Below are 16006 nucleotides of genomic sequence, written 5' to 3'. Positions count from 1 at the left end.
CCATGGTGTATAAACTCCTGGGCTAGGCTCTCAGGTCTGGCCCTCAGTAGCTCTGTGCAGGAAGGCAAGTTGCCCAGACTTTCTGAGCCTCTCTGTCCTCACTTGTAAAATGGGGATGAGGATCTCTGTCTTGTGTGTTCTAAGAATTAGAAACTTAACAGAGAAAACACTACATGAATATTAGCTGATCTCCTTCCTGGAGGGACGCTGTTTGATGATGATAAAGACATAGATAACGACAATAACAACTCACCTTCCTGAACATTTGTTTCCTGCTAGGCATTGTGTTAAGTGCTGCATACTTCTAATAGTATTTTGTGTAATCTACGATACCATTGATTTTAAGATGCATCATTATTGAATGTACCACAAAGAAAGAAAAAGCTGCCAGTTAACCTCTGATGCAGCACTGACTGTAAGAAGTGTGCTGATTTCACAAATGCTAATATGTGTGTGTGTGGGGGGGTGCAGTGGGGGTGTACTTTAGAACCAATAATACAGTATCTCCTTTAAGCCCACAAACATCCTGGGATAGGTACTACTTAGTACTTACATAGGTACTATTATTGTTCCTATATTGAGGAACAGTTTCTAGTTTCCATTCAAAAAGCTAGAACTGTCAGTGCTGGGATTTTTAACATGGGCAACCTTGTCCAGAGTCTGAGCTCTGCCTTAGGGCATGAACACCTGGAAGAAGGCTGAAACAGATAAAACTTTAAGTATGAAATGGCAAGGTCAAAGAAATCTGGCACAATGAACTTTCTCCTTAGTCAGAGAGGAAACACACCGCACCAGTCAATCATGTCCTTCTGGTGTTTCAAAATGGGGTGTGAATACAGTAAGAGGTAAAGGAAATAGGAATTGTAAAAACATACAATAAGAGTGGCAAGATGTACTAACGTTTAAGCTTGCAGGTCCGTCCCTTTTAACAGCTGTAGAGGGAATCCTGTCCAGTTTAAGGAAGGACGGAAGCGGATGCTAAGAGCATGTAACATGAACAGAGCTGGGCAGGAGAAGGCCAAGGAGAGGCTTATCCTTGAGCATCATTTTCTTGTGTGAAAGAAATACATGCAGGGTGTGGAGTCCAAAGGCCAGAGACCACCCTTTGGCTGTCGCCTTCATGCTCCTCTCTAGGTTTCCCACCCTCACTAAGCACAGGGGGCTCAGGACATGTCCAACCTCTCAGCTTGGCCGTGCATTTCAGTCACAAAGAACTGAAAACATGACACAGATGTTAGATGTGAGCCTTTGAATGCAGTAATTATGGGAAAATTTACGCCAAAATTCTCTTTCGAATTCAGATTTATTTTTCCTCTGAAAATTTTGGCCTCAAATCTCTCTTTCTCACATTATTTCATCACCAAACATTTATGAAATGCTTAAAATATGCTAATAGGGATGAGATTTGTCTTTTTCCTGTAAAACTCCAATTAGACAAAAGCTTGCTCAACATGTAACTTCAGCTTGTGTCACTGTGCAGAAAGGAGTCAGCACAGCAAACCGGAGACTGCTCTCCTTAGAAAGGCCTCTTCTCAAGGCCGGCCTTGCCTCGCATCTGGGAATTTGGATTTCAGGAGTCATCCCATCATTCCTCAAATGGCTGGCTGTGCCTACACGGTTTGCAGACAATGCGGTTTATGCTCAACACCTGCTTTCCATCGGAGAGTGTAGAGTTTTGTGCGTGTTAGGCAGAGGGTATCTATGTGACCAGATTCCAGGAGAAACCCTGGGCAGTGGGTCTCTAATGAACTTTCCTGATGGACAACATGTCACACATGTTGTCACAACTCACTGCTGAGGCAACGAGTGCATTTTGCGAGATTCCACGGGAAGAGGACTCTGGAAAGCCAGAGCCCGGTTTCCTCTGCGCTTTGCCCCATGAGCCTCCTCCCTCTGCTGATTTTGCTGTGTCCTTTTGTTGTAATAAGTCACAGCCAAACTAGATGATGAGATGCTGAGTCCTATGAGTCCTCCAGTGAATCATCAATCCTGGGGGTGGTCCTGGGGACTCTCAACACAGCCATCCTCAGCCAATTTGTTTTAGAACACTGTCCTGAAATAGTGCTGTGGCAGCACAGGAAGGCCTGGGAGCGGGGCGTGGTGGGGAGACAGAGGTGCTTACTATACTGATATTGAAGCAAATGTGAGGGCTAAGTAAGGGAATGGATTAGCTATTGTTGCACTCAAATGTTGACACACGTTCAGGAAGATACTAACCTTGTGATTTCTGTCCTTCAGAAATTTGCAGTCAAATATAGGAGACAACAATGGAGATGATGATGATGGTGATGATGGCAATGAGGCAATAACAGCTAACACCTATCTGTTGCTTACTATGTGCCAGGCACTCTCCTTGCACTTCCCATGTTAACTCATCTAACCCTCACAGTAACCCTGGGAGGTATGCATTTTTATTATCTCCATCTTCACAGATGAGCAAGTCGAGCACATAAGGTTAAGTACTGCCCCAAACCACACAGCTAGTTATTGGCAACATATTCTCTGGCTTCAAAGTGTGAGTTCTTAACCAGTATACCATACTTTCTCTCTCTGGACATAGAGACAAATCCTAACTAGTATAAACAAGCCTAACTTAACCTACATCTTTTAAAAGATAGTATTTATTACATTCTACTCCGCGTCAGAATTATTTTTGTGTGTGTTTTAATGCCTGTGTTAGACTCTAAGCTGTGTCTTTGGGTTGCCTCCATGGCACCATGGTAAGCATTCAGCTGCAGATGGATAGAAGAGAATAACCATCCAGGAGCAGGCGGCCAGCACAGTTTAGAACCGTGATGACAGATCTCAGGAAACATTCGACATTGAGGAGGATCTCAAAGGTAAGTTCGAATAGGCATTCCACACGGCAGTAACAATACGAGCAGAGAGGTGGGCCCAACAATGACCACGATAAGTTGAGAGGACAAAGAGTGAATGGCTGGAATAATGGGTGTGCCTTGGTAAAATCAAGTGAAATGTAACTATGATGACCCTTAAATGAAAAGCTAGAGTTACGAGCAATGGGTAGTGAGGAAGAAACTGACAGTGACAAAAGTGATAATTTGGAAAGATTTATCTTGGGGCACAACAGAGCGGTGGCTTGATGGGCCAGAGCCCTGGAGCAGGGCAAGGAGTTGAGAAACTGTTTGCAAGAGTCTCAACACGATGTCAGTTAGCACCATATACGACTAGAGCCCAGGACTATAGGGAGTTTCAGTGCTAGATCTGCTACTAAAATGAGTTGGGCAATGTAACCTTTCTGAGCTGAGGGATGGTTCCTGACCCTCTCAGAATTTTTTTCCCCCACATTAACCATTTAGAATTCTAATAGATTTTGGTTGGAACTAGGCTGGTAGGTGTGGGTTTTAAGAACCATTTCTAAAGAGAGAATTGATGGAATCTGGTATGTAATTAACAGTGGCAGGGATATTAAAGATGGCCAAAGGGTGAGTGCAGAAAACTGGGTGAATATGGTGATGTTGATGAGAGTAAGAAGTCTACAAAGAAAATTCAAAGATACAAAAAATACATTTAAAGGAAAAAAAATCATCTCAATAGCTACAAGAAGTAAGACTTGAAATGACAATAAGCTACAAGAAAAAAAAAAATCAAAAGTAAACCCAAGAGAAAATCACTTAGTTGGTAGTTCCTTAGTCCACCCTTATTCATAATTTTCAGTACTCCCAGCTTCAAATGAACCACCCCCCCTTGTCAAAATATTGCTTATACAACTACAGAGGAGTCTGATTAACTCTCACGATTATATCTGAGCACATTCTATGTTTTGAAATAAAATATCAGCTACTGACCCTCAGGAAGCTAATTGCTTTTCCACATATTCAGCACAGTAATGCATCCAACTAAACAATTCACTTACTCTGGTGGCAGGGCACTACTGTGAGCTTTATCGCCCAGGGATCAACACGGGCCAGTGGCTGCCAAGGCTATTACTGTGGGCAAAGATAGGAGTCCTGAGGATAAACTGCTCAGTCCTACTACATAACCTATTTTCAGCAGATCTAATTTACTGCTCTTTGTACAGTCTCTCTCCAAGGAGGGGACTTAAAGCCTCTAACATGTATATCTATACTGAATACACATGGCTGGTATTAAATATGACAGGATAAGCAATTCTGCAATGGGCCCCCTTCCAGTTAATTATCTTGCCTTGTACACATATACTAGGTCACTACTGGCAAAAACCAACTTCTGTTTAATGGAGGCAGTAAGAAGAGATCCAGATATAAATGTCTATCAATTGTCTCTATTCTTATTAAAATATTGCCCTTAAAGGAAAACACATGACTATTTTGTTTACCTGAATTTGCCTTTTAAGTAGTTGGTAAACTAGGAATTTTAATAGCAGAAATAAGTTCATTTGGTGCTATGTGTATTTCAATTCCATTTCTAGAAGGCATTAGGAAGCCTCTTCTATATTTCATCTTTGAATATTTTATAGCCATATATATTTCTTTGGAAAAACACAATGTATTTCGGGTAATAAAGGTCCTGCAGATTTTATTAAGCAATTGTGCTAGTAATAAAGCAAAGCAGTAAAGACTAATGTTGGCTTTAAAATACAAATGTTTATTGTGCAATCATTTCAGAGTGGCACCCACTAGTGAAAAGCCAGACCAAAGGTTGGACCCCCAGCCTCCTCTCTCTGCATTTCACTGTTTGATTTGAGCAATGCATTTAACCATTGCTATGCCGTGGCCAAATGAAGCCAACACCAAATCTCAGTGCAAAGTGAATCCTCCCACTGCTCTCCTCTGAAGCTAGCCTTTCTGAGCCAGGTTAGAGCACCTACTAGCCGCCCCCTCCTTCTACCTCCCTCTACTCATATCATCATGTAGCTCCCATTAAGACACTATGCATCTCTTTCACTACAGAATGTGCCTTCTTGTCTCTTTGCCACTAAATACCTCCATCTCTAGCCTTCCTTCACAGAGGAAGACTTCCCATCTCTTCTCCTTCTTACCTTCTCCTAAATTTCCAATGGCTCTCAGACACCCCGTACCGATCCTTAATTCATTCACTTATATTACAAATATTTTAGTGTCTGTTAAATACAGTTCAGTGTATGTCGGTACAGCTCACTATACAAACACTGTGTTGGGTCATCTGGACAAAAACCAATGGAATAAATGTTAACCTTGTATGCAGCTGGAGGAGAAAGTGATACTGATCATAAGAAAGGCAAAAGTAAAGTCGGGCAGGGTTCACAAAAGTGAGACTGGCCTTCTTGCTTGGGAAGTGGGGAGATGAAAAGATCAGGGTGGCGGGGGCGGCGGGGGGGTGGAGGGGAAGGTCCTTTATGCTTTCCTGGGAAGCACATGTACTAAAATTAGAAGGCTACAGAGAAGAATAGTATGGCCCTTGTGCAATATGAAGCACTCCATATTTTTCAAAAGAAAAGGAAAAGGACCTTTTGAGTTATCCAATGAGAAAATGGTAGAATTTGAAAATGCAGATGGTAGACATAGGAATAATGGCATTTCAGGTAGAGGAAGGGACAAATAAAGTCATGGATCAAGGGTTAGGTGTCAAGAGTAAAGAGGAAGGAACACAGGAAGGAAAAAAATGGGAGTAACGCTGAAGAGCCCTCCGTTGCTCAGACCTCACTTCTTGGCTGGGGCAGCTGCCCCTGTTGGTCCTAAACAGTGTAGAGACTGAGTGTGGATGTTTCTTTCTCTCTCCAGTCTGTAGGCAGCATGATGGCAGGCACCCTCTTTCCTGGCTTTGGTGCTGGTCACCTCCAGTGCAGCCACATGATAACTGAGAAGTAAGACTATGCTCCTCAGTGTGCACTGCAGTGAACATTGTTAAGCTGCATTTTCAAAGTGATCTGCGCCATGCTCTAGAGAGACCATGAGGGTAGTACTGAGAAAGGGAGAGGCTGGAGCAAGGAAACTACTTAGGAGACTACTGACACACTCCAACAGGGCCTAATGACACCAGGGCAGTGGCCCTGGGAAGAGGCATTTACACCTTACCTCAGAGCCTTATGCCCTCCTTGAGCACATCAGGTCCCTTCCATAGCCCAGCAGTCACTACAAGAGCAGGATACACATAGTTTTGCCTAAGGACACTGCTGTTAGGCAATGCCTGTGGTTCTACCACAGAGCAGGACACACACGAGAAGATGTCTGAAGTTTGTGAAGGGCTGGGTGACATTGTTATGGAATCTGTTTGTGTGGAAACTGGCAACAACGGCATATACTTAACCGACCCACTTGAAACTAATCCCCATGTGCCCTCAAGTCCTCCTTTAACATTCAGAATTACTGAAGGCCCCAGAGACTTTGCACCTCTTGCTCAGCTGACTTGGAATCCTTTGCCCCGCTTGCTGTGCCTACATTAGTCAGGTGGGTGTGCTGGGAGGCCAGAGGTCAACATAGCCAAAAGTCCATCAAGCAGAGGCAGTGAGAACCTGAGTAGTTAGCTGTCTCAGGAAGTAAAGGCTGAAAGAACATGAAAACCTCAGCCCGTGTATTAGCACTCACTCCTGCAAGACTTGAGGGAAATTTAAACAAAATTTTTTTACAATGACCATTGCTGTTATTGCTATTTCGATAATAGGCATCAATTTCCCTTGAAAAACCATCATTTTCTTTCCTTTATGTACATTCCTCTGACATCTATGATCTCCTTTCACTGTCTGAGTAATATTAGACTGTTATTCAGGAGGTTCAAATTCTGACTCTGGTTCAGACATCATCTGTCTGGCCTTAAGTATACCTTTTAACCTCTCTTGGCATCAGATTTGAACACAAAGAATGAGCTGGACTGGTCTGGGTGAAAAGTTGCAGTTTAAGTAAAGCCCGTCTTCATAGGACAGCCTGGTCTGGTCTTCCCCACCAGCCTGCCCCTGTCTGCCTTGTGTTTTCCATGATGTAAGTCTGATTCCCTTAATGAGCTCCCTTGAGATTCTTTCCTCTACCTGGTCTGCCTGTGAGCCAAAGTCCATATTGCTGAGTGTGGACTGGAGAGAAATTTAAACCACACTTCTCTACCAAAGGGGCTTAGGCATCTTCTCCCCCAAATATGCTCTTTCATCTTGAAAAAAGTCTTACAATTTACTAGATTAGAAGCTCTGAGGGAAAGGCCCACCTTTTAAATGATAATTATAAGGTTTAAAAATCACCAAATGCTCCCTGACAAAGTTCAGAGTGTGCTTCTCATCGTCAAGGATGAAATTTATATCTCGCACCACAGTACATTGTCACTGAGCTGGAGAACAGCATGCAGCAAATTCAAGGTGTTACACTTGGCAGAGCCTGGGGTGGAAGAGGGGAAGACAGAGCGTTTCTACTTAGTTTTGAAAATTTTAGCTTATGTAGAAGAGAAAGGCAAACATACCTTGTGGAGGGACTGGAATGCTGCCATTATTTCCTTTCCTCAATGTTAAATTTCTCTCACTTATTCTCCCTGCTCCATATCACTCTGAACACAAGGTGAAAACCTAAACCTCTGGAATATGTACTTAAGGCAGAAACTTATGAGATTCAAACTGAAGTTATGCAGCTGGGGTGGGATCTGATTAGTGATGACTTGGTAGGGAGGAAAAGAAGGAAGGAGGGAGGGAGAGAGAGAATGAACGTGTGTGCACAAGCAAGAGAAAGAAAAATATGAAGAACACGATGAGGGATAAGGGGGTGAGAGGGTGTAAAGCACAGAAACTCTAAGTGATAACTGTTCAAGATAGAGTTAACAGGAAATAGGCTCTGGGCCAGAGCAGGCTCAGTATGTGGAAAACGTGCTAACTACTCTACAGGGCCAGTGGGGTGAGTGGTTTGCCCAAACTCAACAAGTTAAGAAGGTTTTGAAAACATTTAGATGAAAGTTGCAAATGGACAGGAATTGGTTCAGGTAAATAGGAATGATATTGTTGACTACAACACCTACACTAACCTATCTGTAATACAGTTGGGTAAGATGTCAGTAGGTCTTCCTAAAAAGAACTATTTCAAACTATAAAAACAAGGAATTGATAAGAAGACTATTCAAGGGAGTAACTAATTTGGATGTATCAGTTAACAATATTTATATACGTTTGAGTCTCCTAACAATGGCCTGCCAATGAAACAAACATTTTTTGACATTATCATAAAACCAGCACTTTGGTAGATTTATCAATATGTACAATCAATAGGTACAAAGTCCTATGGAACTGGACTCTATTTTTGGAACTTATTTACTCTCCATAAAACTCTATATACCCAAAGTCAACACTAATATTCTTTCATGCCAGTCCTAACTCATGTAAAGTCATTTTGAAAAATAGTACAAACGAGCTGTTTGCAAGGACAGGAAACTGTTGGAGTGTATGCTAGTCATGGGCTATGCCATGCTATAGTAACAAATGCCTTGGAACAACTTCAGAGACTTAAAACATTAAATTTTTCTTCTTGTTCACACTACGTGCCTACTGAGGGTTGGCCAGGGCCTCTGCTCATCACTGTCACTTGGGATGCAGGGTGAAAGAGCAGTCGCCTACTTGAATGTTGCCAGCTGGGTCTCATAGGTAATTAAATGTTCCAGACTAGAAGGGACATGTCATTTCTGCTCACAATTCATCTGCCAGAACTAGACACATGGACCTGCCCAATCTCTGCCAAGGGAAAAATTGGCGGAACGTACCAATGACTTCCACACTTTGTTACGTGGAGCTGAGTCTTCAAAAAGGCTTCAAATATACATCACATATGAAGACAGTGACACAATTTCTGGGATGCTTTGTGTCCTTAGAGAATAAATAGCTGATATCTCTAGACCACCTTCTATGCCTCCTTCATCAGAGCCCTAAAACTATCACTGGGACTAACTAAAACCCCATGGAGGCAAAAAATCTTTAGAGGTAAGAAACAGAACCCTGGCCTACCAGTGTCTGTCTGGCCATTCACCACAGCACCTATAAATCACAGCGGAGGCTCAGCGCTCTACAATTTTATATCAGCTTTTTTTTTTTTTCCAGGGGCTTTTCACTAGGGCAGCTTTTGTCTATTCTACCGCAGGCTGGACATGATCAACTACAGGAGAGCAGAATAGGGCTGCGCAAGTCATCTCAGTGGTGAGGGATTTCAGGACCACTCCCTAGGAACGATGTAACAGTAGCCAAACTTAAAGCATTAGTAGCAACATCATGAGAAGCAGTGTCATGGTGAAGAGTGGGGACTCTCCAGCCCCACACACTGGTCTCAATCTTGTTTCTATCACTAGCCAAGCAACTCTGGCAAGTGGCTCTCCTGTAAAAGTGGGCCAGAGAGAGGGGGTCACTGTGAGAATGGAAGGATGAGTAAAGAGCTTAGTAAGCACAGGCATTTGTTCTATTCTTTTTCTTTTCCTCACCATCCTAACCACTCTTTAGTCACATTTCTTTCAAACTAATGTGTGACCACAAGGAGCAAGTCACATTCCTCACAATAATCCTGTGAGGTAGGTATAACTATTCCCACTTAAATAACAAAAAAGATTAAGACTGACTCGGGATTTAAAATCTGTCTGCCTGAGCCTGTGCTTTCACTGTAATGTTCTACCTGGTCTGTGTGATGTCATGAATACAAGGGGCCACTTTAATGTAAGGAAATGACTAAGTCAAGGTCATTCCTCCACTTGTACTTAGAACTCTTCAAAGAAGCTTTTCTACTTAATTCGACAAATAGGAGACACTGTTTTTCCCATCAGAATACACTCTGTGTACTTCACAGAGTGGAGGCACCAACTCTCGGCTCTGCACACAGAGGCAGCCAGGCTCAAGCCTCAGATGCTAGACGTGAATCAGGGAAGAAAAGGAGAAAAGGTTGGGATGAAAGATGGGGAGATAGATATCTAAACTGTCTCAGCCTGCAATTCAGATATTATAGTAATATTTTTATTCATGGCTTTGTAGTGTAGTCTACGTACACAACATGTTGATGTTTTAGATCCACTTTGGTCCTAGTCGGAAAATTGCTACCTTTCTATCTTGACTAGAATCATATTATTTTGCCTATGGCCTTATAAGGTGCCACAAGCTCACTCTTTGTCCTTGTTTGTGCTAGACTAGGAGAGCTCCCCTGGAAGGCATAGATGTGATCAAGGTTTCCTTTCATTGACCCAGCATCCGTACTGTCCTTCCTTCCAACCAGGGAAGTTCTCTAGAGCAGAGGTTGGCAAACTATAACCAATGGACCAAATTCAACCTGATGCCCATCCTCTGTAAATAAAGCTTTATTGGAATACCTATTTGTTTGTGTATCACCTATGACTGCTTTCAGCCTACAATGGCAGAACTGAGTAGTTATATGAGCAACCAAATGCCCGCAAAGCCTAAAATTTTTACCATTTGGCCCTTTACAGAAAAAGTTTGCAGAGCCCAGGTCTAGAGCATCACGGCAAGGGATGGTGTAGGGAGGAAAGAGCTTCCGCCAAACAAGAATGACACTGCTGCCGATTGCCATTCATAGGCACACCCTCAGACCAAAGGGTGCACGTTTCATTCAACAAATATTTTCTTATGTGCCAGATATCGGGATGTAACAGTGAGAAAGACAGACTCAATATCTGCCCTTTAGGAGTTTAAATATGTGTATTGGTATAAAGATGGGGGCATAAGGGAAAAAGAAGGAATAGAGATTTGTAAAAAATCAAGCACAGGCCAAATAATGGTGATAAGTTCATATAACAGTGAAACAAATGAATTACAGCTATAAAGGTCAATGCAGATGACCTTTATAGAGCACATGCTGTATAATTCAACTGATTAAAAGTTCAAAAAACATGCAAAACTAAATGATATATACTGTTCATGAATACTAACAGATGAGGCGAAATTATAAAAAAAGCAGGGAAATGAGTAACACGAAAGCGAGGCTCATGGTTACTGGGAGGGTAGAAGTGACAGTAGGTGGCTGGAGAGGGACACATAGGGCACTCAAAAGTAATAATCACATTCTTCCTTTAAAACTGAGTGGTGAGTGTACAAATGTACATGATGTCAGAATCCTTTATATGTGACATATTAGTATTTTTATATCTACTCAGTACTTAATAAAACTAAATTTTGCAAGTAGAATTGACATGATGAGTGCTATGCTCCTGTAACAAGGACAGTGGAGAGTGTCGTGGGCACACAGAGGAGGGGCCACTCACTTAGAGGGTCAGGAGAAAATCCCTAGGAAAAATACCACATATGTCACTTGACTTGATAAGCAAATTTCACCCTGAGAAAAGGTCATAGAAGAGTGTTCTAGCAAACAATGGCCTGTACAAAAGTCCAGAGATGCAACAGATTACAAAGTTTTTGAGGAACTGAAACTGGCAAGTGAGGGCAAATAGGGCTGGAGAGGGCCCACTGTGGCCACACAGTGAAGCCTTACAAGCCACAGAGAAAAATGTGTCCTTTATTGCCAAAGCACCATGAGCCTTTGAAAGTTTTAAGCCATGGAGTAGAGACATGATCGGTATTGCCTTTTTAAAAGACTCTACTTGCTGTGGCGACATCAGTTTATTCTGCTATCAAAAAGTCTCTTCAGGTTTCAGCTGGGTTGAGAACAATGCCAGTTCCTGTATGTATGCAGTAAGATGTACACTGTCACTACTTAAAACAAAACCAAGAAGATGTCAGGCCAAAATTATAACACACTTTATTAACATAGCACATGCTTATTGACTATTGACTGCTATGAGAAGGAACATCAAAGTTCTATGTAAATGAATTTTTTGTACATTTGAATAAATACAGGAGAATTGGAGGGCTTACAATTGTAAAGACATTCCGTGGTGAATTTTGCAAAGCAGATGCTCCTTCTCTAAAATAAAAATCTCCTACCATTTGTCAACTTTATAGTAATAGATTTTAATCTATCAGAATAATTTTATATGATCTACCTAAAAATGCTTCTTAATTCTTTTAAAAGTATAGATAAGTGAAAACTATGCTATAAATAATTTTAAATCACATTAAGTATGAAAATCAGCTAAAAAACATTTCTGTGGCAGCAAGAACAAACATGGATATATATACCATAAAGAAAACAAAAAGCAGCACTGTCTCTGGTTTTATCATCACATAACGTAGTTCAAATTTATATCTTAATTACTAATGACTATATTTTTTGCCCCGTTACTTATATTTGAAAATATCAACATATGCTTTTATTTATTAGTGCTTGCTATAAGTTCAACCAGATCCAAAGAATATAGTAAAAGTCCTCAAAACTATATGATCAGCAACTCCACTTTGGAGTACATATCCAAAAAAACTGAAAGCAGGGTCTCAAACAGATACTTACACAGCCAAGTTCATAGTAGCATTAGTCACAATAGCCAAAAGGTAGACACACCCTGAGTGTCTGACTGATGAATGGATATACAAAATATGGTATATACATTCTGGAATATGATTCAGCCGAAAAAAGGAAGGAAATTCTGACACATGCTACAACATGGATTAACGTTGAAGACATTATGCTAAGTGAAATAAGCCAGTCACTAAAGGACAAACACTGAATAATTCCACTTATATGAGGTACCTGGAGTAGTCAGAATCACAGAGACAGAAGGTAGAGTGGTGGTTGCCAGGGGCTGGAGGGAGTTAGTGTTCAATGGGCACAGAGTTTTACTTTGGGGAAATGGAAAACTGAGCGAGATGGTGGTGATGGTTGCACGACAATGTAAAACTACATAATGCCACAGTGTCTCAAACTGTACACTCAAAAATGGTTAAAATGGTAAATTTCATATCATGTATATTTGACCACAATAAAACAAACAATTCCAAAGCATAGATGTCTTAACTGAACCACACAACTGCTAAATTTATTACAGAGTAGACTTGTCTCTCACTCTTGGAATCAAATTATCTTTGTTCCTTGAGAAGTCCCTGGGTTTCTTGGGGAAGTCCTCTGAGGTCACGGGGCGTGCCTGACCAGGGATCAGGACATCCCCATCCACCTAGTTATGATACCCAACACACATACTGGCCCATATGAAAAAACAAAATCTTCTGTTCTCAAAACAAAACATTTCTCAGAGAACACTTTGTTGCCAGGACAGAGAGATGCATCAAAGCTGGGACGTTGTGAGGGCAAATTTGTCACCTAAGTTTTTTCAGCTCATCTTCTCTAAAGAGAATCATCCATTCAGCTGCCAAGATCCTACAATAAGTTCCCAGCTCTGAATTCAAGCAGGATGCTGCCAAATTAAATGCATCACACTCACACTGAATGAAGTGGCTCTTAAATTCTGCATTTAAACAGCAGTCCCTGCTGGACAAGAAGAAGAGATTTTAATAGGCTTTTAAAAAAGAACACCTTTCCGCACTCCTCCTAGGTCTCTGACCACCTCGCCTGATGTATTTATTAAATGACCCAGCTCGACATTAGCGAGAAGCATGACACTGATGCCATCAAGGCTCTGAAAGCATGCCATTAGGAGTTTAGAAGCGGATCTGAGGAAAGGTGAGAACGCAAGAAAGGACGCTGATGGGGGAAGTGGCCGAGCAGGCACTGCAGGAAGGCAGACAAACCTCAGAGCTGAAAGGAGAGAAGGAAAGAGAAAAACTCACTTGTTCCACAGAAATCACAAAGCCAACATGTATGAACTCTATAAGTGGGCACTAGTACCTCATTTCTCCCTGTCTCTCCTCAAAAAGTTTGCTTGTTTGGAAAGTCAGGGGAGGGGCTTGAAACAAAGTAGCCATAGGAGGCTCAGGGTTCTTCTAAGCCAGCCTTGTTCTTAGTGCCACAGAGGAGGTTGGCACTGCCGGGTGACAGCTGTCCCCGTGGGTGGGGGCCTCTGAAGGCCCTTGTTCCTCAGCAGCCATGCCAAACATTGTTGGAGACAGCCCCAGAGCTCAGAGCATGCTTCCAGGAGCCAACCCTTTGTTCTACAGATGAATAAAGTGAGTTCATAGGTTCCAGGAATCCCGCTTCTGGGTATATGTCCAAAAAAAATTGAAGGCAGGATCTTAAAAAGATATGTGTACGCCCATGTTCATAGTAGCATTATTCACTATAGTCAGAAGGTAGAATCAACCCAAGTGTTCACTGATGGATAAACTGATAAACAAAATGTGGTATATACATATAATGGACTATTACTCGGACTTAAAAGGAAATTGTGACACATGCTACGTGCATGAACCTTGAAGACATTATGCTCAGTGAAATAAGCCAGTCACAAAAGGACAAATACTCTGTGGTTCCACTTATAAGAGGTGCCTGCAGTATTGGATTTAGAGACAGAAAATAGAATGATGGTTGCAGCAGGCTGGGGCAGGGGGAGGGAGAGTTCGTGTTTAATGAGCACAGAGTTTCAGTTGGAGATGGATAGTGGTGATGGCTGCACAACAATGTGAATGTACTTAACATAACTAAGCTATACACTTAGAAATGGTTAAGATGGTAAATTTTACTTTTTTTTTTTTTTTTACCATTAAACAATTTTTAAGTGTATGCATAGAATTAGAGTGTGAGAAGAGAAATTAGAGTGTGATAGCTCGTGAATCCTGAGTGAACAGTCAGTCAGGGAAGGCCTCTCTGAGGAGGGAAGTGGGGAGGGGAGGATGGGGTAAAGGTCTAAACAGAGCTCTCTGGCGTCTTTCACTTCTGTCGCTCTCCAACAGCCCCACGTTTCTACCTTTTCAGGCTGTTTTCCTGCAATCACCTCCTCCAAGCTCAGGAAAGTCTAAACTCCTCAGGGTGATGGAGTTAGGGGTTATCTTGGCCTGCGGCCTGTGCAGGAGAAAGTACAGGGAAAAGGATGTCCTTCCTGGCTGTGAACGGATCAGATTCCACCCACGCAAACCAGGCATAAGAGGATAGGGTGCTGATATTTGCATTTCAAGCTGTTGCTAACTGCATGAAATGTACAAAAATGATGCCATAGCTGTGAATGGAGAACTGCCTTGCTGGAACCAGTTTGAGAGGTTCACTCCCACTGTTTGCCTTTTTTTTGCCAACTTTGCAAACTTGATGTTTCTTGTCCTCAAAAAATAATACTCAGCCACTTAAAGGGCAGGCTAATATATAAAAGTGATATAATTTTGCATTTCAAAAAAGGCCCAGTTTGGAATGAAATGGACAGACTCTTCCTGGCACAACATTACCAGGCCAGTTGCCACCATCTGCCTAATGGCTCATCTGGAACAGCTACCAGTTGTGACCCACAGTCAGGCATAAGGGAATGGGGTTCTCTTTACCACCTCTTGGCCTAAACTGAACCTCATATCCAATGTCACTAAAGAATAAAAAAGATTCAGAAGAAAAATGAGTGATTGCCTAGAAAACTTAATATACATTCAGCCATCTCAAGTAATTGGCCTCAAATCACAGAACACGCTAATAAGATTTTTAAAGATCCTCCTCCATAAATATGCAGAGGGATCTAGGCACATCCTATGTCCTGCTACCTGCCCGCCTCCCCCTTTCCTCCACACCCAAAGCCTAGTCGACTCCTAGCGTGAATCTATGCATGCAGGCCAAGAATCCTATTCATGTCTGCAACAACCTTAGCCCACACTCTCTACTGCAAAGCCTCAGAGTCCAGAGGAAACCAGTGCTCTTGGGAACCCTGAGTTCTGGGGTACACTTAGTGCTCACCTGCAGGCTTAAAACGTCTTCTAAGGAATAACCTAGGCTGAATTCTATCCCCTGTGGCCACTTTGGCTCCATTTCAATATCAATCTGTCTCATATGCCATATGGATGAAAACTGGGGAGCTGGTATGCATAACTGAACCCTAAATGAGGATATACAGCATATGTAGATCTTTGCTTTCCTTATTTTGCAATTAGTTTCAGGTCCTGAGGGCTTAAATAATACACTGATGATCTGTCAAACCACTGGCTGAACAGAATTAGAGCCAAGGACTCTAACACTTAAGCTGGAGTCCCGCCTAAAAGCCGTACACACAATATGAATGTCCCGTAATGTTTACTGTTGACATTGGTTCCATTCTGTAAATGAATGTGGTGAACTTCATAGATGGAATATAGAGAAATGATACCATGACTATTTACAAT

General features: G+C 42.0%; 1 protein-coding gene and 1 pseudogene across 5 annotated transcripts in view; one reads left to right on the top strand and one right to left on the bottom strand.

Annotated features, from left to right (window-relative positions):
- The window catches only part of SLC22A23 (solute carrier family 22 member 23), a 174471-nt gene that overhangs the window by 99172 nt on the left and 59293 nt on the right, over nucleotides 1-16006 (bottom strand). The gene's annotated exons all lie outside the window — the stretch shown is intronic.
- LOC120607749 (uncharacterized) lies at nucleotides 5318-5408 on the top strand (annotated as a pseudogene).

The sequence above is a fragment of the Pteropus medius genome, unplaced genomic scaffold (assembly GCF_902729225.1).
Source record: "Pteropus medius unplaced genomic scaffold, Ma_sr-lr_union100, whole genome shotgun sequence".
NCBI classification, from domain to species: domain Eukaryota; kingdom Metazoa; phylum Chordata; class Mammalia; order Chiroptera; family Pteropodidae; genus Pteropus; species Pteropus medius.
This window is presented reverse-complemented; position numbering and strand designations above follow the sequence as displayed.